Source organism: Megascapheus bottae, chromosome 13, assembly GCF_031878675.1.
Source record: "Megascapheus bottae isolate mThoBot1 chromosome 13, mThoBot2.hap1, whole genome shotgun sequence".
Lineage (NCBI taxonomy): Eukaryota > Metazoa > Chordata > Mammalia > Rodentia > Geomyidae > Megascapheus > Megascapheus bottae.
The window spans coordinates 4,912,954-4,937,691 of NC_143521.1; the positions used below are offsets into that span (position 1 = coordinate 4,912,954).

At 36.8% G+C, this 24,738-nt stretch overlaps 1 protein-coding gene and 1 pseudogene across 6 annotated transcripts in view; both read right to left on the bottom strand.

The window, feature by feature from the left end:
• Gria2 (glutamate ionotropic receptor AMPA type subunit 2) overlaps positions 1–24,738 on the bottom strand; it is a 142,337-nt gene that overhangs the window by 108,768 nt on the left and 8,831 nt on the right. The window lies entirely within an intron of this gene.
• On the bottom strand, positions 12,212–13,661 carry LOC150055446 (programmed cell death protein 6 pseudogene; annotated as a pseudogene).

Here is a 24,738-nt window from a genome sequence, read left to right on the forward strand (position 1 = left end):
TTCTTCTCTGCCATGTCTAATGTCTATCTGTTCCTTCTTGTCTACCACTTGCTATCTCGGTTTCTCTCCATTCTACTTCTTTCCTTCTCCTCTTCTTTTTTTTCTTTTTTGACATTGTATTGCTCCATTTAGGATGACAAAAAATTCCAATAGGAAATTTGAAGGCTTAAAGTATTTCAATAGGTTCTAAAATACATTAGATCTTACTACATTAAGACATCTACAATTTGCTAGATGCCAGTGATTCATGCCTAGTTACCTTGGAGGTTGAGATTTGAGGATCATTGTTCCAGCCCATATAGGCAAGTCTGTGAGATTCTTCTCAATGACGATGGAAGCATGCTAACTAAGCAGTAGCTAGCAGAGCCTGAATTGAAGCCCCAATATTATAAAAAGAAAAAGAAAGAAAAAAAAGAAAGAAAGAAAGAAAGAAAGAAAGAAAGAAAGAAAGAAAGGAAAAGAAAAATCTGATTTTTATTTTCCTTGCTCTCATACTCCTGCCTATTAAAAGAAAGAAAAGGGAAGAAAACTTATAGACGCCAAACCGCAGAAGGAAAAAGAGGATGGGCAAGTGAAGCACCCTGCCTATCACTTACAACTCCTAGTAACTGTGTCAACATCGTAACTACTTCCTGATGTCGATAGTACAGGGGACCAAGAGGATTTTTATTTGGAATTATTTGAAGAAGAGGGTGTATGCTTTATGTAAAAGGACATAGTGATGATATTTTTACTATACTTATCATATTATTTTCCTCAGGTGTTAGTCATGCTAGCGATTGAGAGGGTGTTCTTGTGTTACTTGAAGAATTTTATACTTAGCAAGTTTGCCTTTTAGATAGATCGGTGTCTTGAGAGCATTAGAAGGACCATAGTGACTAAAGTGTTCAGAGTGACTAATGTGAATCAGAGTCCTTTTAGAATGAATGCAAAGGAAAGGATTAAATTGAACGCACAGTGTTAGGGAGAGATAAGGCTGCTTCACCAAGCACTCATGTCTCAGACAATGAACCCTCACCTCTCAGGCCTAAGATATGACCATTACCTGCCTCAAGCAGTGTTGTACCCCACCACCCTCCTCAGTCCCTGTCTCCAAAAATAACTTCTCCAAAGGCTAGATGTCTATCAGATCAATTGGAAATATGAATTTCACAAGATTTTTATTTTTTAGTTTTATATTTTGTGAAGCAATATTTTTCTTTAAACTACCAAAACAGTTAAATCTCCTTGAACTTGAAAGTTTGAAGTGTTGAGTAGCTATCAACAAAAGGGAAGCTACTTTTCTTTGATTTGTGGAAGGTAACAACTATTGGCAATCCTAGTAATACAAAAGCACTAATTTTAATGTAAGGAGTGGAGTAAACTGATAGATTAATAGATTAAAGATTAAGATTACAAGATTTGCAGTGGGCAGGGATTCTGGCCTACTGGTAGAATGCTTTCTTAGCATGCATGAAGTCCTGGGTGAAATACATAGAAAAAAGCCAGAAGTGATGTGGCTCAAGAGGTAGAATGCTAGCCTTAAGAAAACTCTAAGACAGTGCCCAGATCCTTAGTTCAAGTCCCAGGACTGGCAAATTTTTTTTTTAATATTTGAGAGCATTACAGATAGTTCTTTGAAACATAAACAATTGGCAATTACTTTTATTAGAATTCAGCTGCAACACATACCCATTGCTTAATTATAAGATCTCAGAACCATATATCTATATCTATCTATCTATCTATCTATCTATCTATCTATCTATCTATATCTATATATATACATGTCTGTGTTTGCATGTGTGTATGTGTGTCTGTATGTCTGTCTGTGTCTGTGTGTCTTTGTATTCATTATAATATAGACACAAAGATAATCACTCCTTAATAGTTGATATTCTTCAGAATAGCAGTTCCATCCGGATTAGACCACAAAAAAGCAGATTCTATTCACAATTAATGCTGAAATTTATTAATACCTACAAGGAACTCAGATTGGCCTAGATGTCCTACCACAGAAGTGTTGAACATGAAACTTTTTCTAAAAATTTCCAGCTACTAAGGAACATCAAATACATGCTTAGCTCATTCTGTAAATAACTGTATCATCTTTAACTTTCTGAGATTGATTTCTCCATATGTTAATTCACTATGTAAGTACTATATCTCTTCTGCTTTGATCAGTATATAAATATTTAATGACTAAATGAGTATATAATCGCATACTGTGAAAACAGTTTGGGAGTTCTGAAGATACTGAGACCATGAAGACAGTGAGGAAAGAATGCTGCCAAAAGGCTTCACAGTGGATTAGAACTTAAAAAGCTGGGTGTCAAAGGATGTATCTAAGCCCTTAAGTAATGATAGAAGAATTTGACAGCATTCTACTTGGGAGTACCACTGATGGCTTTGGGAACACAAAGTCTCTCTTTAGACAACAACCCTCCTGAGAGCTGTCTTGTCCCCTAGCACACTGTCTGATCCAGAAAAGCACCGAAATTTGAGGAAGGAAGTAATGGGAAGGGAGGGAGAGAGGGAGAGAGGGAGAGAAGAAAGGCAGGAAGGGAGGGAGGGAGGAAGGAAGGAAGAAAAGAGAGAGAGGAAGAAAGAAAGAAAGAAAGAAAGAAAGAAAGAAAGAAAGAAGGAAGGAAGGAAGGAAGGAAGGAAGGAAGGAAGGAAGGAAGGAAGGAAGGAAGGAGAAAGAAAGAAAGAAAGAAAGAAAGAAAGAAAGAAAGAAAGAAAGAAAGGAAGGAAGGAAGGAAGAAAGAAAAAAGAGAAAGGGGAAGGGAGGGAGGAAGGAAGAAAAGAGAGAGAGAAAGAAAGAAAGAAAGAAAGAAAGAAAGAAAGAAAGAAAGAGGGAGGGAAGCAGAGAGGGAGAAGAGAGGAGAGGAGATGGGAAGGGAGGGAGAGAGAGAGAGGCAGAAACAGAGACAGACAGACAGACAGACAGACAGAGTGACTGTACTGCACTCAAAGAGAAAATAGTATTAAGGTGAACTTTACAAACTAGGCAGGGGTTATATTTGATGAAACAGTGACTAATGAGTTCTTCACAAAGAAGATAAAAACTAAGCTTACACATCAGTTTTATAACCCAGAATCAAGCCTAAGAGCTTTCTCCAGAAAAGACAGAATGCTGCCCTGTGGCTCCATCTCTCCCTATGCCTGTTCCTTACTAAGTCTGCTGTCTGAACTCCATGCTGGCTTGAAATTCCGAACTCCCCTTTATATAGTAACTGTCCCTATTCCACTGGATAGCTCTGACCTCAGCCTTCTCCGCAGGGCTCATAACAACTGCCAGTGCTCTGTCTTCCTGCTATCCCTGTAACCTAGAGCTAAGCTCACACCGTACCCCAGTTCACCTGCTCATGCTGCTGCCCAAGTTCCCAGGCTTGACCAAGGTTGTGTGAGCTTTGGTAAGGCCACACACTCAGTGAGAATGAGACCCATTCGTTATCTGTCATCCCATATCCTTTGTAGCACATCTTCCATCTACAGTATTTACAGGCTTCTTACGTATCCTAAGAGTCTTGAGTTATAGCTCTAGTCCTTTTCTTTTTACACACCCACATTTTCACTGGCTTCATTAATCACAATGAACATGCAAGTTCTAAGTCCATGTACTTTATCACACATATTCAAGAGACATTAGTATATTCCATCTTCAAGTATTTAGTGTACCTGTTTCCCTATACCCATTGAGAGCACGTGTCTTCCATATGTGTTTCCCAGAACATCAATGTTCTAGGACAAGATGACTGTGGGCTTTACTTTCAGAGAGAGCCTGGCACAAGATTAGGTACAGGATTGACTGATAATAATCTATTGTCAGGAACAATGTGTTCTGCCAATCTTATAAACTTGTTCCTGACAGGCTTCAAGTACTACAGATTTTCTTCTTTATGAGGATGAGAAAAAAACGTTGCTATCAGTGCTGAAATAAATGAAATCATCTAAAATAGCACTGCGAAAGGAAACCACTTTCAATTTTTGCCTCCAGCTTCATACAAGTAAGAATATGGAAATCCAATATGAAAATGGAATGAAAATGAAAAAATTAAAATTTAAACTTCATATATTTTATATAAGAGTATGAAATCATGTTTTCTAAAACACTTTAAGAAGTTAATATAAAAATATAACAGATACCGAGGAAATGCTTTTGTTATAAAGCACTGCCTTTCACCAGGACCCACAAGTAACTAAAAGGATAAAAACCTGGACATCTTCCTCCTTTGCCTGGAAGCTTAGGGCCAACCTGCTGCTTAAGTCTGCACATAGGTAAGCTAATCACTTAAGGGATATCTGTCTGAAAACTCGTGGCATCTATCCTGTCTCGCCCCCCCTTAAAAGTTGAAGGAACAGAGATAATGTCTCAGGTATCTTTCTGCCAACATATTACCTGTCTTCCTTGAAACCCCCAAATGGGTGCCTGCATATCTTCAGTCTGTTCTAAACCTACAGTCATCATCATGCAATCCAGGAACAGCAGAGCCTGGCAGACAAAGCATTCCATAATGAGACCACCCACCAAGAGGAAGTGGCCTGGTTCCCTCATAAGTGAGAAGTAGAATGTGCTATCTAGAATTAAGCAGACTGGATGACACCCAAGTGGTTATAAATGAATTAAGTGTGGTAGATATAGTAGAAAATGTGAATAGTATAACTCTTAGAAAGACTAAGTCAAAGGCTAGCAAAATGAGTACTAGGAGATAGGGACTTGCAAGAGGGAGGGGCAAGAGGAGAGGAATGGAAGAATGAACAGGGGAAATAAGTAGAATGCAGGCAAGAATGCATCGTATATGCCACTGAACTGAGAAAAATAAGGGAAGGGGTGAGCCCAAAGGAGGTGAAGAAGTTGAAGGAATAACACAGCTCAATATGCATTGTACACATAAATTGCTTTGTTAAATAGCAAAAGATTCGATATATAACCTAAAATGTGTTAAAAAGTGACAGAAGGGGTGAGGTACTGAGTAAGAATGTTAAAAGGATGAAATTGATCAAGAGGTACTGTATTCATAAACTGCTCTATTGAATAGCAACTCCTTTGTATAACTGCTTAAAGAATATAAAAATGTATTAAAAACAAAATAAATAAAAATCTGCAATGCTTCTAAACTCAAAAAGAAGAAGAGGAAGAGAAGGAGAAGAAGAAAAAGAAAAGACAACTATCACCTGTTCCTTCAAATAATGACTTCTACAAACCACCTAGCAAGACCAGCACTGAGATAATGACAACCTGTACCACACTTTTAGCACCCTTTAACTTCTTAAGTATGTAACATCTTGTCCATCCCTTATTTTTCCTTTTTCTAAACCTGTAGCTCATTTCTCTAACCTGTGGACTGGCTGAAGCAGTCACTCTCTTTGCCTAAGGCCTGCCTTTGTCATGTAATAAATCTTCTCTCTGTTTCTCATCACTACTCATCTCTTTAACTGATATATGGGGGTGAGTGAGTGGCTGGACCTGCTATGTCAGAGCCTTTGAGCCATAGACTTAAACCTCTGACGGCAGGTTATAAAAATAGTAGTAAAAACTCAGAATTTCTGTAAGAAAAATCAGTCCATAATATCAGAAGTAAAATTCTCTATGAAAGTATGAAAAGACAACACATTACAACATACGGAATTCTAAAGTACATAATAAAATATGTCCTTCATTATGTATTTCATTTGCATTTATAAGGAAAATCCTAAATAGTTTTTATATTCAATATTGAAAACAAAACCAAACTCTATAAACCTGAAATCCACTTGAGTCTATAATCTAAATACTGGAAGCCAAATATTGATATATAAAACATAAACATAGAAAATTAAATGTGTATTAAAGCTACATATTGGTAAAACTTAACACATATCATCAATATTTCTTATATGAATAAAGATATTAATTCCATAGAATAGTTACTACAGAGAAGTAAAATGTAACCCAAAAGCAAATTATCATTCATCGAGTACTTTTTGTAATCAAGTATATGATTATTTTCCTAGAAAAAAAATCACATTATTCAAATTGCACAGGCAAAATAATTGAGGTTAATAGGGGTTAACTACCAACCCAATAACAGTAACAACAATATATTGCAGACTTAGGATTTCTAATCAAACAGGAATAATAGAAAAAGAATAGAAGTCACAAATCAGAGATCAAATAGATACTAAATATATGTCCTCCATATGATGAAATTACTTTAAAACTAAAAATGATATTGTGGTTTATTCACCACTACACAAATTATCTTGAGCAAATTATACTTCTACTATCATAAAAATTTACTGGAAATTACCTCTGATGCTTCGGAGTAATGTAGAAATTCACTTAAGCCTGAGGTAATATTTCTGGAGTGGAATTATTTTGTGATGAAACAGTCAAGTACAAGTCTTGGAGTTTTGCTGAGTCCATTTACAAAAGACTAATAATTTCTTGTTCTTACTACTAAACATAACATCTACCCTGGACTTTAAAGATCTTTTGTTCATAAATATTTATGGTGCTGAATTTCATTTTCCTTATGTTTCTAGCATATAAGAAAGTTTCCCTTAATCTCTTAATTTGTAAAGCATTGTAATTTTTTTAGCAGTTGCCTAGAAAAGTGTCTGTTCTTGTACTTAACTCACTCCAAAAATGTAAGTATTTTTACAAGACAGTAGATTTAAGAGCCTGCTCTTAACTTGGACTCTGACCCTCATAAGACAAGTAACTTGCAATCTTTCATTACTCAGATAAGGAAAAAAATCACAGCAGGCTAAATGTTTCTGAAAACAATGGAGTCAGAGTTCCTTACAGATATAGATGAAGCCTGGTAGCATAAATAAACCAAGAAGTTATGATTTTATCATAATTATGATCCAGAAATAAAAATGCTAGTTGGGTTTGGAAATGATCAGAAGAGTAACAGCCTTCCTTCAGGGCACAATATCCTCACAGCCGTGACCTCTATCTGGCTGTCCTTTTTTTGTCAAAAAAGTATCTCATTCACTGTGCACAGATTTTAGTTCATTAGACAAATGAATAGAGCAAAATATAAATTAGAAACCAAGATTCTAGTAGACATTTGTTTAAGAACCAAAGGCCAATGGAATGGGGACAGAAAAAAGAGAAGCAAATTATTTCATATTTTCTTCCTGATTGACTTTTAAAGTGAAGGTTATTCATGAACTCAAAGACTTATGCATGCACAGGGAGTCTCTTCTAATCTCACCAGCAGCATTCCTACCTCAGCCCTCAGTGCCAACAAGGAAAACAGCTTCCAGAGGCCATGTCAGCCAGCCTCTGACCTCCTATGACATTCGAAAAGAAGAGTTTGGAAATCACAGTTTGCAGATTTGTAGTGAAGGACTAGCTGATACTAAAGTAGGCTATGCACCACACAACAGACCCTACACTCTTGTATCTGAGATTGTCAATCATATTTCTCCAAAGTCCATCAACTTGAACAGTCTGTTCTCAGTCCTTCAAATTGTGTTTTGCTTTCAATAGGAAAAAAATTCAAGTAAAGGAATATATTTTGTCCATCAGAAATATTTTTGGTTTTAAATTCTTTCATTTTATTCATTTTATCTTATTTTATTTGTGTGTGTGTGTGTGTGTGTGTGTGTGTGTGTGTGTGTGTGTGTGTGTGTGTGTGTGTGTGTGTGTGTGTGTGTGTGTGTGTGTGTGTGTGTACTGAGAGCCTCAAAGCTGCCCCTTAGGCTTTTTGTTCAAGGCAAGTCCTTTACCATTTGAGGAACAGCTCCACTTTTGGCTTTTTGTGGTTAAATGGAATAAATCTTATGGACTTTCCTGTCCCATCTGGTTTGATCTAAGATCTCAGCCTCCCGAATGGCATCCAGAGGTATGAGAACTCAGTGCCTGGTTTAAATGATTCTTTGAATATGGAAATGGTTTTTGCCTCTTCCCTCTGGATATTGTTGCTGATATTTGGTCTAATGAAGCTAAACAGTTTTCAGATTCAGATCTGGGCATTGCTTTCCTGTGTGCCTTCCAGTTTGAAATAATGTATGGATGGTAAATTGACATAAAACATGAGCAAAAGAGGCTTGCACAGAATTATATGTTCAGCCTCCTGCTGTTCTCTGCTTCCAGCTTGCTGTGCTGCTTGCTCACTGTTCTCCAATAGCTTTGGCTTTCTATGTCATACAAATCACCCCCAGACTTTTCCCATCCAAGCCTTGGGCTTTCTGTTTCCTCTGCAGGCAGGCTCTTTCCCCAGCTCTTCTGTCTGGCTGGCTCTCATCTGTCCTGTCTCACCTCAGACACACCTCCTTTCAGGATCCTTCCTCACTCAGCCTGTCATTGTACCCTCCTCCACTTCCTCCATCCCATCTCTCCCTGGGCAACTGTCAAACATATAGCACACTTGTTTGTTCACTTGTTATTGTCACCCCATTCTGATAAGGATTCCATGAAAACAACACCTTTATAATTTTGCCCACCACCATCTCCTCAGTACTAATCACCATCCTGTACAGCATCCAGAAAGAATGCTAACCAGTCAGTGTTCATTTAGTTTTCATTTAGTTTCCAAGTTCATCTATATAGCAGAATTAGGTTTGGATCCAAATCCTTTCAAATCCAAGGAGCTTTGTCCGTATAGTTAATTGCAAACATTTCAAAGCTAGGAGAAATCCATGAAACTCAATCAGATTGCTAAAAATAAAGCTATTGCAATGGCCAGAACTAGCTCTCTTTATTCAGATTTTATATGTGGCAATTTGTCTGCTCACTAACATTTATTTGTAACCCTAAAATCAATGCTTATAAGCCTATTCATTGTCATTAATAGACATGTGCAGAGCCCTGAACATTGATCTGCCCCAATCCCATTTTCTCAGCTGAGGTGGGAGCAAAGGAACTCTGCCATCTCCTTTCAGTTCCCATACTGGAAACAAGTGTCCTCAGGCAATCCATCTAGCTGCCAAGTGATTTGCATTTTCTCATTCCCCATTGGTGATTGGGCTGTTTAATATGGTCCCTAAGCACAGTCCTGAAGTGCTGGCTGGCATTCCCAAGCATGAGAAAGCTGAAATGTGCCCTACAGACAAAAATGGGGGAAGTAGATAATTTACCTTCAGGTCTGAGTTACACTGCTGCTGGCCTCCAGTTAATCAATTACCAACCCACATTAAAGACATTACAAGTAAGCATACACAAACAAGACAATGGTCAGAGGCTCTGATGGAAGCTTGTGACAAGAGGCTCACAAAAAAAAAAAAAAAGAAAAAAAAACCTATTTGCCCTAGGACAATGGTTTAATACTATCTAATGAAGGGTAGTAGGAAGCTTTAAACAAGAAAATCAAAGTGCAAACTTCAAATAGTCAATAATGATGATCAAGAAGGGGAAAATATAATACTTAGTTTAATATTAGTTTAATGTAACTCTTTAAAACATTCCTGGAAGTGATTAAATGTCTTTACAGGAAATAAGTAGATGTTACATAATTTAGTTGCAATATACACACATATATATGCATACATATATATGCATACATAAATGATATCAAAAGATAAATGTAACCAATCATGATTGATGATCTATATACAAGTTTAAATATTAAATTAAATACATTCTAAGTGAGATAGGAAAATAAAAAGTAGAAAACTAGTCAAATAGAAACAATAAGGGAAATGTAAAATGGCAAATGCCCTATTCCAAGTATTTCTCAAATATTCAGAGACAGTCTCTTTCCACAGTAAGTGCCTAAAAGATTTTTGTATGTGTGTCAATGGCAGGGCTTGAACTCAAGGCATGGGTGCTGGCCCTAAGCCTCTGTGTGTTCACCACTTCTGGTTTTTGAGTGGTTAATTGGGAATAAAGTTCTCTCCAGGACTGCCTGTGCTGGGTTGAAACCACGATCATCCAATCTCAGTCTCCTGAGTAGTAAGGATTACAGGCTTGAGAACCCGGCTACAGGCTCTAAAAGATTTTTTTTTAATTCCCTTCTCCACACACAGTGTGGAATTTCTGGAGACTATGTAAAGAGTATCTAGGAACTTTGAGAAGAGAACTAAATCAACAAAGAAACTATAAAAACTCTCAAACATCTGGTGACAGATGAGAATAATTCAACTATGAGTCAGTCACCAGTTGCAAAGAGAACAATAAAATCACTAGAAATTACAAGGTATTTCTGCAATCTGTACAGAAAAAAATCATAATCCAAATCTAAATTGATATGACAAAAACATAAATAAATCATATTCATGGGTGCCAAATAAGAATATAAATAATAATGAAGAGAAATGTTTCCATTGTAGTATTATGAAGTATAATAAAAATCAATATGCAACATATAGGTGATAATATAAATGTTATTAAAAGATAGTTAGCTCTAGAAGACACCAGGTGATTATTTTCTATTCTTCCCTTCTCTCTCTCTCTCTCTCTCTCTCTCTCTCTCTCTCTCTCTCTCTCTCTCTCTCTCTCTCTCTCTCTCTCTCTTCTCTCTCTCTCTCTCTCTCTGGAAGTTTTTAAGATGATATGCACACATCTCTGAAAAATCAATTACTGTAAACTAATATACAAACATGAAAGAAAAATATCATCCTAAAGGTAGAAGATTAAATTAGTTGATTGGCAAGAGATAATATGGCCACTACTAGCATTCACCTTACATAATTTTATTTAGAACACTAGAAGGCCAAGGCCTCCCCTTCCCTGAATCTGGGGTAGTTTTCACTTGAAGTGACCTGGTCCTCCCTGAGCAGAAACACTAAGTCACTGGACACACAACTCTCTGCAACAGGGTTCTTGAATAAATAACCCAACAGAATTCACTAGAAAAAGTGATCACAATGGCCATGAACATTGGAGAAAAGCCCCAAATTTTTAAAACATAAGTGCATAAAACAAATACGACTGTTTTTATTTAGCAAAAGGATTTTTTATTAACAAATATATAAGAATGTGTTTCATGCAACAGTTTCATTGAGTGTTTCAGAGAGTATAAGTTTCATTATAATTGATTAAAGTATAAATTAGAGTTGGGCACCAGTGGCTCACACCTGCCATTCTAGCTACTCAGGAGACAGATTTGGGCAGGAAAAATCATAAGACTCTTTTCTGAGATTAACCACTAGAAAACATGGGCCTGAAGCTGTGGCTCAAGGTGGCAGACCACAAGCTTTGAGTACAAAAGCTAGAGGATTTGGTTCAGCCACAGGACCAGTAAAAGACAGATAGGTGATTGATGATAGATAGATAGATAGATAGCATACATTTCTTTAGTGTTGATGAAAATATTAATCTTTTCAATAACATTTGTCAAAATAATTATCCTTTACTTATCAAAAATTAGGGAATATTTTATGAAAAATATTTATGTACAATTATTTGCAATAATATTTTAACTGACAAGAATTCAAAAATCCTGCAAAAATGAGATGGGAAAAATGAGATGGGTAATTAAGTCATCTGCATAAATATTATGAAGCCATAAAAATTAAGTTTACGAATCGCTCTAATGCCACATAAAAGTGTGTTAAAGCACACCCATGTATACTAACAAGTAATTATTTCTTGGGTAATTTTTTCAGATTTTCTTAATTTTCTGCCTTAATATGTTATTTTTATAAGCAGGAAGAATATTTGTATCTGATTTTTAGAGAGATTTTATATTAGTTTTGGAGCAACATTACAGAGCTGTGGAAGCAATGAGATTACACTGGTGTTTGTAAGATTTAATTTTTTTAAGTTTTTGCACAAATTTTAGCACAAAATTGCTGATCTAAACATAGAGCTATCTGTAACATTACTGCATATTTCAATGAATGTGATAAATACTCCCTTAGAAAAGGTAAGGCACATGAAAAGTTTCTGTTTAAGCTCCATTATTATTCATAATATTCCATATAATCGTAAAGTTCTATTCTAATAAAAATCATTTCAATGACAGAACTGAAGGTGTCTAGAAGAGACATGGTACATTCTTTTGCTTGCATGTGTAGTATCTGAACCATTATTACATTTTACCCCATGGCACAGCCAGCAAATTCAAGATTTGTATCATACAGCTGCAGCGACTGTTTCAACCGCAAAAGCACTTAATCGGATGAACCAGATGAACTATATATGTACAGTCAAGTCACAAGTATTACTTCTGTAAAATCTACAGAAGGAAGAGTAAGTAACCTACCCACAATCTATGTCCTGGTTTGTCCCAGGTAAGGGGTTTGGCATTTTCAGTCTTTCTTCCCATACTGTGCTGATGTTCACAAGGCGTAATTACATGATACTGAAGAACATCGAGAGATACTGCTCAAAACCTTACCTTGCTGTCAGAGACATTCTCCCCTTCCCTGAATTCTTAGTGTAAGAATGTGCCTGCATGCCTGCTTGCATTGATATGCAAACATCCTACCACCTGGCCTCTACCGGAGCAGGAGCAAACATCCTACTACCGGACCCCCTGCCCCGAGCGGTTCCTACACCCCAACCCCCTCCTGCCTCTCCTGAAGAGGCATATAAGCCCCTGTGTGAAAAATAAAATTTGCGGCTTGATCAGAATGCTTGTCTTGCTGCCTTCTTCATGTCTCCTGTCCCTTTCATTCCTCCCTCTAGGTTCTTGGCCCTAGTTGACGTCCCGCCCAGACGAGACACCTTGCTATCTGGTACATTGTATATATGTTTATTTGTTTATTTGAAATAGGATAGGGAAGGTAGGAAAACAAGATGAGGGGAGGGGTGGGGGAGGGAAATGGGGATAAAAACAAGAGAAAGGGTATCAATGTGTGTGAAGTAATGCACCTTCTATCTGGTGAATATAATGTAATCCTTCTATTAATTACAATAAAAAGAACAACTGAATCCAGCTGTCTTGATCTGTGCAATAGCTCCTGAATGTGTCTGTCAATCTCTGCAAGATGACACAGCCCTGGATGAAGTCAAACACAATCTGCCCTCTCCTTTGTCTGTGAAACTTTCTGATGAGGATGTCATGGAACTGTCAGAGAGCCTGTAGCCAAAACCTGAGAGTTCTGCCCGTCTGTGATATACTTCCAGACACGAGTGAACTCACTTGCCGTTCACTCCAGCCTTGTTCTCCAGGTCAACCACAGAAATGATTGACTCGACAGCCACTGGATTAAACGGGTTCCAGGTACCAGTGCTTGCTGACGCTCATAGCCCATATTACCCCACTCCTATCTTGATCACCTCTGAGCTAGTTAAGTCTCTCCCTGGGCATGGGACACTGGAGTTAGGGATGCACTCAGAAACAGCTGAAGTTTCAGAAGACGCCGAGGATCCGTGGCTCCTTTCACAGCTCTCAATTTCTAAAATGAGCGCTTCAGATCCTTTGAGATGCTGGAAAGCACATCTCAACCCGCTGGAAGACCTTCCGCAGAAAGCTCTGGTCCCTCAATGCTGCAACAGGCGGAGGGGCTGGGGCTGGCCCCGGGCCCAGGCTATAGGAATAGATAGGAGGCCACGGACTAGCATCTAAGAAGATTGTTAAACATTTTCCCATTTCTCTGATTTTGAACCAAATATACACAGTTTATATCTTGACCAAATGAGAGGAAGAATAAGAGAATGCTATCCAATATTAACTACACAGAACAAGGACAGTCCATACAAATAAAACAAGTATCCTATGGGGTGCTGGTGGCTCACGTTTGTCATTTGTGATTGTGGTCTGAAGTTTGCATGGACTAAAAAATCTGTGGCATTCCATCTTCACAATAACCAGCAAAAACTGGCCTGGGATCATGGCTCAAGTGCTATAGCACCAGCTGAGCAAGCAAGCCTGAGAAGCAAACTCTGGCAGCAGGAATGAAGTCATGTATATCATATCTCTATTTCTGGAAACCACTGAGGATAATTATCTCAGGGAAAGGAAGGAGGAAAGCAGGTTCAATATTTATATATTATATATATATATATATATATATCCTTTTGTAGTGTTTCATTGCTATTTGCATTAGTTATTTTCACCAAAAATTTCTTTGGGGGGCATGGCTTGAACTCAGGATCTGGGCACTGTTCTTGAGCTTTCTCAAGGCTAGTGCTCTATCATTTGAGCACCTCCTCTGGCTTTTTCTGTGTATGTGGTACCAAGGAATCGAACCCAGGGCTTCGTGCATGCTAAGCAAGCTCTCTACCACGAATCTCACTCCTGGTCCTTCATCACAATTTTTAATAAAGAAACAAAATGAGTTTTTCTACATATTTTAAATTTCAGATCATATACAGTTACAAGATATGGCTGAAAATAAACATTTTAGTTTCTTATTTGAACTTTTTTTAATATTGAAAGCTGCATCAGATTTTTCAGATAATTATATTTTTCTACCAGAAATGTTCACACTGCTATCAAATCAAAGTTTTGAATATATAAAATATGTTTTAATATTTTGAGGTGTTAGTAAGTTATTTGTGTTTCTAAGGTTATGTAAAACAGCCAAATACATAAGCCTTATAAATCATATTTTAATACTGTTGGAGTACTTAAAATTTGCTTTTCTACCAATAAGCCATACTAGTACTTATTATACTTAATAGAACTATCCACATGACTTCATCTTTATCAATATCATCTAAGAATATTTATAGTACATATGAACTCAGTTTGAAATAAAAGTCCAGTCTGAAGCAAGGAAGTCAACCTGAGATAAGTAGTTTTAGGTTAATCCAAGCCACAAAGGAAGACCTTGAAAAAAAAAAACCCTAAATTAAAAAGAATCTGTCAATGAAATGGAATAACTCATGTGCAAAATAAAGCAAATTGTCATGTCCAAATATGATTCCAAAATTGAAACTGATTTTGACAGCTGTGGAAGCAGTATTACAACTAATAGTCTCATTTAGCAAGTGTATTACTTGGTGTCTTCACTTGGGTAACATTTTGCTTTGAAAATATATACTAATGCAAGTGTTTTAGGACAAAAAGCTCCACCAAGAGTTTTTTATTCTACATAAAATTTGGAATTACCAGTTCTGATTATAATATACTTTTATTCCAATCTACTTCTAAGCCATAGAATAATGTTTATAAATTGTCTACAACAATGACTTCACCTTCTACCAAGATAAGAAAATAATCAAGCTACTACATTTAATGACTTTTGGCTGTACAGAAAAGATGCATTCATCTCTTACAACTAGAAATATTGTACTAGTTGAGTAACACCTTCCCCTCCATCCGCACAGTAACGTGACTGCCATTCTAAATCAATGATTTTGATTTTTGACTTGTGAAGAGCCTTATAGCCAAGTCATGAGTTCTGAAGGAGCTAAGAGATTGGAATACCTATAAAGCTCCCTGAATACGAGGGCCCTGGAAAAGTGGAGCAGTCTAGGCAATACAGAGGCTCAAATTCCTACCCTAAGTGTGTTTAAGACAGAGTCTGTGCTAATGCTGAAATGTTTATTGCTTCCCTCTGGCTTCCAATGATAAGGGAGTCAATTATCACTTGTAACAAGAGGCATGCAAACTATGAGTCATGTTGATGATTGTAAACCCAGTCTTTGCCCATATACTCCCCTCCCCCTATACTTGTTAATGCTTGTTAATGCCATATCAAGGATCCAAAAGCAGGAATCACTTCGGGTTCTCTGGTCCCCCCAAACTTCAATTCTTTGGTCTGGCCACATTTCCCCTAGTCCTAGCCAACTGCAGCACTATCTGTTTTTCTGTGTCTGACTTATTTCACTTTGAATAATGAATTTTATTATATTTATTTATTTAATTTTTATTATCTTTAAGTAGTTGTACAAAGGAGCTGTCATTCACCAAAGTAGTTTGTGCATCTTGATCAATGGAACCCTTTCAACTTTCTCAGTCACCACTCTCAGCCTACCCCTACCCTTACATACCTTGATGTTAGGCTAGGTATTTATTTATTTTATTTCTTTTTTTGGTGGGTCATGGGGCTTAAACTCAGCCTGGGTGCTGTCCCTGAGTTCTTCAGCTGAAGGCTATTGCCCAACCCTTGAGAGAAGCCCCATTTCCCATTTTCTAGGGGTTATTTGGAGATAAGAGTCTCAGGTTCTTTTGTGCCTGGTCTGGCTTTGAACCTTGATCCTCAGATCTCAGCCTCCTGAGTAGCTAGGATTACAGGAGGTATTGAATTTTATTCAAAGCAGTTTATGTGTACAGTGTGTCCTGATCTATGTCACCATTTTGCTATCTTCACTCCTTTATATTTCTCAATTCTGTTGATATATGTGTATGTATGTGGTGTGCATGTAAGTGTATGTATACACATATGTATGTGTATGTATGTATGTGTGTTGTGTGTGTATGTGTATGTATGTGTATATATGTATATGTGTATATATATATGTATATATACATTTCTTGTTGTAAAAGAAGAATAGGTACTTGGAGATCTATGCTTCAGAATTTTGCAGATGGTTAATACCACTGTATTATGCACTTTATATTTTATCACAATGGTGGATGTTTTGTTAATTGTTCGCAACAAGGGAATAACCTTAAAAATGTTATTCTCCTGTCATCGCTATGGTGGTGTTTTCTTGTTTATTAAGTTAATATTCAGTATAGTAAATATGCATTATAGTAAATATGTAAGCATCGTAAATATATATTTTTGTCAGACAGCCATCACACACACACGCACACACACACACACACACACACACACACACACACACACACACATACAGAGGACATTCCAGAAACAAGAATACAAAGTAATAAAAATTGATATAGAAGCAATACCTTTTTGAGAATGAATTTGACAATTTTAAGTGCATGAACTTATTTGTATAGCATGAAAATTTCATGCAAGTAAATTGCTTCCTTATCTTGAAAAACAGTCTCAGTAGAGTTTAAATAGGAGGAATTTAATGTAGAAGAATCACTAGAAATATTTACATTTCTATTCTGAAGTAGTAATTTCTAGGTTTCCTCATTGCTTGCAGTTAAAATAGTCTGTTTCTGTGTTTTTATATTAGAAAGCTCTATCCAACCAAATAATTTTTTTATTTTATGCTTTCGTAAAAAAAGAAATAAAAGACTTCTTACTCATCAATAATTTCCAACAAAAAGACTTACCTTGTTCTTTGTCACTTATACATTATGGACATAAGATAATAAGCTCTGAATAGTATGAAACTAAAAGTTTGAAGAATGGTGAAAAGCAAGAGAAGTGATGTGCTAAGATTCTGATGAGTACAAATGCTGTGGTTAAAGCACTAAGATGTTACAATTTTATGCAAATGCATTCTGCTTCAGGAAAAACTCAAAACTTACCATACTTTTCCTTGTAAATACACAGATTTGCTTCAACAGAGTAATTCTGACCCAAATTGCTACTATATTACATTAAAGAGTTCATGTAACTGCTGTTAACAGCAAAATAAAACATTAAAATAAAGAGAGTCAGCGCACAATGAGGTAGTGAATATTTTATAAAGTCCAAAATATTTAGTTTATGTGTAGGTCCTTGTTTTTGTCACTCATTATAAGGGACTACAGCCTCTTTCTGCCTCTCTAAAAAAGTAATTTAAAGCCAAATAATTATTTAAAATTTTTGTTAGCATAAATTACTTGTGCAAAGTGGCTGTACTGTGATAGCTACAACATGACAGCATGCATGCAATTTTCCTTCATTAAATTCACCCCATCTTTGTTGCTCTTTTTTAACACTTCTCATTTTTTTAAACTATCTGGGCTGGTATTATGGCTTGAATTCAGGTGCTGGCACTTTTGTTAGGCTTTATTGCTCAAGGCTGATGCTACTCAAACCACACCACTAATTCTGGCTTATGGAAGGTTAATTGGAGATAGGAATATCTTGGATTTGTCTGCTAGACATGGCTTCAAAGCAGGATTCTCAGATCTCAGCCCAGTACTAGATCTGAGCTAGTAGTAACTCATAGGTGTGAGCCAGCAGAGCCTGGCCCAGATTCTACAGATAAACATCAGACAAAAAAGAAAATCCTTACTCCTGCTTGGAAAGAAATGCTAGAGGCAGATGGCAAAGTACTAGACAGCACAATGCAGACAACTCACTCCAGGGAAGAAGTCCATTATAAAGCTCACCTACCTTTCATATCTCCCTACTCATGAGAAATACATATCATCACTTTGTAATTTAAATATACTAATATTATAATACATAGACATCTAATCATATACTATCATATAATAATATAATATATAGTAAGGTATACTATATATTATATTAGTATATTACATATATGAATACTAATAGTATCAGATATTTACACTAAATATTATAGCCACAATGTTCAGTTTTTAACTGTGTGTGATTTTCAGGTTTCATTTGTCTTCTGAGTTGGGGAGGGACAAGAGTCAAGAACTCACCAAAATTCTTCTAGTATACATTTGTTTTATAGTGTTCCATTTGTTTTATAGTGTTCCAACAGTGATGATAAAATAAAATCCTAGTTCTTGGGTTCCCTTGAATGGTGATATTATAACAGCTTATTCTTTTGGAAATGATAAAGAAGGAATCTTGGTAACCTTCTCCTTCGCATGGATAAGTACATGGAATTAATATGCACACAGGGGGATTGGAACAACTGAAACTGTGGTTTCAATTCAATAGTAACTTTGCAGAGCTTGTATTAATAATGACCTCCATTTTAATGAGGAATTACGTCTAAAAATCTGAACTTCACAAAAGTTGCACCCACAATTTTCATCCAGATTTGTACATTTTGACACAGCAGCTACTTTGCCAAGTGAGATTGACAGGTTCTGCCTCAGGAAGTTACCACTTTGTTTTCTAGAGGCAATTTCACAAATTTACAGCATCCTTGAACATTATCACCTCAGTTCAGACAAAATAAAGTGCTCTTGAAAAAATTATGCACACATACGCACATATAGACAAAATCATGAAATTATACATTCTTTCACAGCAAAAACTTCCATTTTATTCTCCTCCTTGGCTCAGAGTCGACTGTCCAATTCCCAGTAATGGAATAGAGAAGGAAAAACACTGATTGAAGGAGGCATTTATTGTCTTATTTAATAACCTCAGTAATGTTGTCACATATGGCAAGGAAACTGAGCCTTAACTTACAAAGACATGCCACACTGAATCCTACTTATATTCAAATCTATTTGTACCTGATTCCTAAGGCTGGGTCTCCATTGGCAGCTACGTGTTTAAATAAATATAATTATTAAATAAACTTAAACATTAGAAATATGTAATATGCTCTGTTTTGAAAATTGTCAAGATATCTCAGGCAGACAAGAAAAAGATTTATGAAGGATATTATTCAGCATCCTAAAATGAAGCTACAGGCAATGGGGAGGGGAAGAGTCGATGGGGAAGGGTGAGCTTCTGTTCTGCTAGACTCTAGGCCCCTCAGCTTTGAAAATTTATCCTGGCCCTGGAGTGCACTGCATATTATTTGAAGTGGCTCCTGTGGTTGCTAGTTTTCTTCTTTGTCAACAAACAGCATTTGTTCTTTCCAGATATAAACACAGTACGTTTCTCCATGGGAGTGCTGATCAAAACTATGTAATGATCCCCACAGAGGGTGAAATAATTTTTTTAAAGTGTGACTTGCGTGCATATGCATGGCTAAACTATTGTGTATCTTCATACACAAAAAATGCATGATCATGGATGTGTCCCTCTGGACTGCTGGAATCTGAGGCACAGATGGACAACTTACCCAGTCACATATCCAATAGGGTAACTAGAATTCACTTATACACACAAGGGCTTGATCGATGTTAGTGTGTCCCTGGGCATCGGAAATGCAAACTGTAGAGATTCAAAGGTTGTTTATATGCTCTTCACAGATAGTTCTCCTCTGTAGCTAGACATTGGTTGCTCACACATGCAATCTTAGCTATTTAAGATGTTGAGACATGCAAGATATCAGTTCAAAGCCATCCCTGGCAGAAAAGTCTGTGAGACTTTACTTTCAATTAACAAGCAAAATGCCAGACTAGAGGCTTGTCTCAAGTAGTAAAACACTGGCATGTACAAGCAAGCTGAACAAGAGTATGAGGACCTGACTTCAAGCTTTGTACCATCAGAGAGAGAGAGAGAGAGAGAGAGAGAGAGAGAGACAGACAGACAGACAGACAGACAGACAGACAGACAGACAGACACAGACAGACAAAGAGACAGAGACAGAGATAGACACACAGACACAGACAGAGAGACAGAGACAGAGAGACAGAGACAGAGAGAGCGCAATATCTTTCTGTATTTCACTCACAAGATACTATATCTGACTTGTCTATGTCTTAATACCTAAAGAGTGTCTTACAGTACTATATTCAAAGAACTAACAATACTACCTGCTCCCTAATCACCTTTTTGAATGATAGCATATGCTCGCAGAATCCCCTCTCTAGCTGTAAAATAATAACACAGCCCAGGAAACACCTCTCACAACCACGTTCCACATTCAGTCCTGATTTGCAAAGCACTTCCAGCAGATGGATGCTGTATGGGGTGGCAATGTCCCCTCAGGGAAGAACCCAAGGACCCATTTCCATGGTCATGTGCATAGGAAAAGACTAACAGTCTGGATATGTGAAAACTACTACTTTTTTTTTTTTTTTTTTGCCAGTCCTGGGCTTGAGCTCAGGGCCTGAGCACTGTCCTTGGACTTTCTCAATGCTAGCACTCTACCACTTGAGCCTCAGCACCACTTCCGGCTTTTTTCTATGTATGTGGTACCAAGGAATTGAACCCGGGTCGTCACGCATGCTAGGCAAGCACTTTAACCACTAGGCCAAACTCCCGGCCCAAACTACTACTTTTTTAAAAGTGTATTTTTTCGTAACTAAATTGTTCAATAACTACAATCAATGTTAAAAATGTAAAATATGAACTGTGTGTAATAATCTATGCCTTAACCCTGTCTACTCTCTTAGCAGAGATTGGGAGATAATAGAAAGCACCTCAAACAAAAGAGTTTGTGAGACTGCAACTCAGGTAAAATCTAGGTAAAAGAGTAAATTCTTGTCATCTTGGATATGTGAACAATATAAAGTACAAAGATCACAATTCAGCCAGGTGCCATGGTGGCTCACATCTGTATTCCTAGCTACAGAGATCTGAGGATGGTGATTCAAAGCCAGTCGGGCACAAAAGTCCACTCAGTGAGACTTTTATTTCCAATTAACTACCAGGAAACTAGAAGTGGTGTTGTGAATCAGGAGGTAGAGTGCTAGCTTTGCAGGGACAGCACCCAGGGCCCAGAGTTCAAACCCCATGACAGATGAAGGAGGAGGAGGAGGAGGAGGAAGAGGACGAGGACGAGGACGAGGAGAAGGACGAGGAGAAGGACGAGGAATAGGACGAGGACGAGGACGAGGAGAGGAGGAGGAGGAGGAAAGGAGGAGGAGGAGGAAAGGAGGCGGAGAGGAAAAGGAGGAAAGGAGGAGGAAAGGAAAAGGAAGAAGGGAGGAGAGGAGAAGGAGGAAAAGAGGAAGAGGAGGAGGAGAAGAAGGAGAAAAAGTTGTTCACAGTTCAGTCTGGCTGATGAAAAATAGTGAGAACTCTACTAGAAAAAAATATAACAAGAGTGAAAAGGGCTAAACGTGTGTCTCGAGGGGTAGGGCATCTGCCTGGGTGATTCAAATCCTGAATTCAAATCCTAGTATAGTGAGAACAAAGAGAAACAGCAATGCATCATCAATGATAGTCTCTGTGAATGTTTATCAGAAGCTGTATAGCTACAAGATCTCAAGTGTCAGGGGCTCCCCACAAAATACATAGCCTAATAGTGTGTTCTGTATCCTGTTTCTAATATTTAGTCAGTATTTATTCTTGTACTTTTCAAGGAAAACTATTTTACTATCCTAGAATGATAAAGTATTTTGCCTACGAATAGACAAATGGCTTCCATTCCCTTTTATCTCCCTCTGGATAGAATGGTTTCAAAAATTGTCAAAATTAATATTACAATAAGAATTTCTCTTTTATAATAGCTCAATTCAAATATAGAATAACTGTAGGAATGCAGACTAAGCAAGGGGATATAGAAGAAAGGAGGAAACAGGAAGGAAGGGAAGAAGGAGGGAAGGAAGGAAAGAAGGAAGGAAGGAAGGAAGGAAAGAGAAAAAGGAAGTAGGGAAGGAAAAAAGGAAGGAAGGGAGGGAGGAAACAAGGGAGAGAAGAAAGGAATTACAGTTCCAAATTTTTACAGCCCTGTCTACTCCCAAGTTCCAATATATCTTGGTGTTTTCCTTTCTTCTTCATGGACTTCTTTCTCACATTATAAGAAATCTGTCCATTTCAGTCTATAATAATGGAAAATAACTATTTTTCCTTACTATGAAAATATTTACTTCCACCGGACCATTGTATCCTATTACTCATGCACAAGACATGAGTCTATATTATCAAATTTATGACACAATCTTACAGCAATGGTCTGAATACAAATGTCAGAATGATTATGAAATGAATGCTTGATCTCAACAGAATTATTTTAAAGCAGAGATTTAATATTCATAGAAAAACTTTATGGACTGAAAGAATTTTTGTTAGGTCAAGCAATGTAATTAATCTGAGTTTCACTGTCAAAGTTAGATATATATTAGCTTGGTTTATATTCTGTTATTGGGATGAGTAGTCGAGGTAATAATACACTTTATTTCAATAACAAACAGTGCATACGTAGTGCATCTTTCTCTCATTTCCATCAGCCTAATTTGTACTCTTAGAAAAATTAGACTAGAATGTTTATATTACATGATTACTTTCTGAAGTTAACTAAAAATTATCAATGTAATATCATCAGAAGTCTATATAAGACACTGTTTTACATAACTTAAAATTAAAGTCAGTTCTATTCTTAAATTTGTGCTCCCATTTTAGTTGACTATGTAAAATTGACAATGTAAATTTCTGCAGAGGAATGAGAATAACAAACATAAGGTGGATAAGGATTTGAAGACTGGGATGTTATGAAAATTAAAAAAGAGCTAAGAAACTAGCAATTCATAAACTTTATATAATAAATCTCATATTTCACAAACATATTTGTTCTACTCAGCTGAAATAATTTTAAATTTCAAAACTAAATTTTAAAACTGTCTCTGATCTTCAAAGATTAGTAGTAAGAACTTTGGATGTGTTTTTCCAGTCAATGTTAATGCCTCACAGAAAGTTATAATAACAAGAGATTTTGATCAAAGGAAATATCAACAAAATTCAAAGAAGATAAAACAAACTGGAACACAAATTAAAAATAGGTACAATAGAAAAATAAAGATGTGCATATAAAAAATAGTCAAAAATATTAATGAAAAATCCAACAATTGGTCCAATGTCCATTAACACCTCAGTATCCTCTAAGGAAGGGGAAATATTTATATCCTGTATATTGTATTTAAAAGTTACACTAGAAGGGCCAGGAGTTTGGCCTAGTGGTAGAGTGTTTACCTAGCATGCAGGAAGACTCAGGTTTGATTCCTTGGTACCACATACATAGAAAAGGCGGAAATAGTTCTGTGGCTCAAGTGGTAGAGCTCTAGCCTAGAGGAAAGCCCAAGAACAGTGCTCAGGCCCTGAGATAAAGCCCAGGACTGGCAAATTAAAATGTTATATTAGGAAATGTAATAGAAATTAGGCCAGGAGCATTGCCTAGTGGTAGAGTGTTCACCCAGCATACACAAAGCCCTGGGTTTAATTCCTTGATAATATATACTCAGAAACAGCTGGAAGTGGTGCTGTGGCTCAAGTGGCAGAGCACTAGCCTTGAGCAAAATGTGCCCAAGGACAGTGTCCAGGCCCTGAGTTCAAGCCCCAGGACTTGCAAAAAAAATAAAAAAAGTATCAAGATGTGGTATTTATACACAATTCTATGCTGCCATCAGAAAGAATGACATTGCCCCATTTGTAAGGAAATGGAGAGACTTGGAAAAAGTCATAAGTGAAGTAAGCCAGATCCAAAGGAACATAGGCTCCATGGTTTTCCTTATTTCTAATAATTAGTACATACCTAGCACTCTCCGAGCTGAGGATTACAATAGCGCCAAACCTAGATACATCAGGCCATATAGGATGAGGCTAAAAGAAAGGATCTCCAGGATATGGAAACAAGAGCTTCATAATGTGTGGTTGTTGTTCCTATTTTACCATGCTATTTCTCTTCTCTTTTGTTGCCCTTTGGTTAATCTCATATTGTTACAGTATCTGACTTTGTTACCTGGTATATTGTATATACATTTATTTGTTTATTTGAAATAGGAAAGGAAGGGGGGAAAACAAGATGATCGGGAGGGGTGGGGGAAGGGAAATGGGGACAAAAACATGAGAAGGGGTATTAATGTGTGAGAAGTAATGCACCTTCTATCTGGCAAATATAACAGTAACCCCTCTATACATTACAGGAAAGAAAGAAAGAAAGAAAGAAAGAAAGAAAGAAAGAAAGAAAGAAAGAAAGAAAGAAAGAAAGAAAGAAAGAAAGAAAGAGAAAGAAAGAAAGAAAGAAAGAAAGAAAGAAAGAAAGAAAGAAAGAAAGAAAGAAAGAAAGAAAGAAAGAAAGGGAAAGAAAAACAAGACTAACAACTGCAATATATAATAACCTACTTAGGGTTTGGAAAGGAGTTTCTAAGATAATTTTGTGACCATTCAAGATCAAGTACACTCACAATTGTGGAAAATCATTTTAAAATGAAATCGGAGATCTATAATGACCACAGCTTTGGGCTTGGGTATTCAAACAACTTGGAACACTTTTTCTACATCATCCTAATATTATCATTTGTAAAATGTTTTAAGATGTGTATTTTATAGGTATTAAGTAAATCACTTTAATATGCATCAGTATAT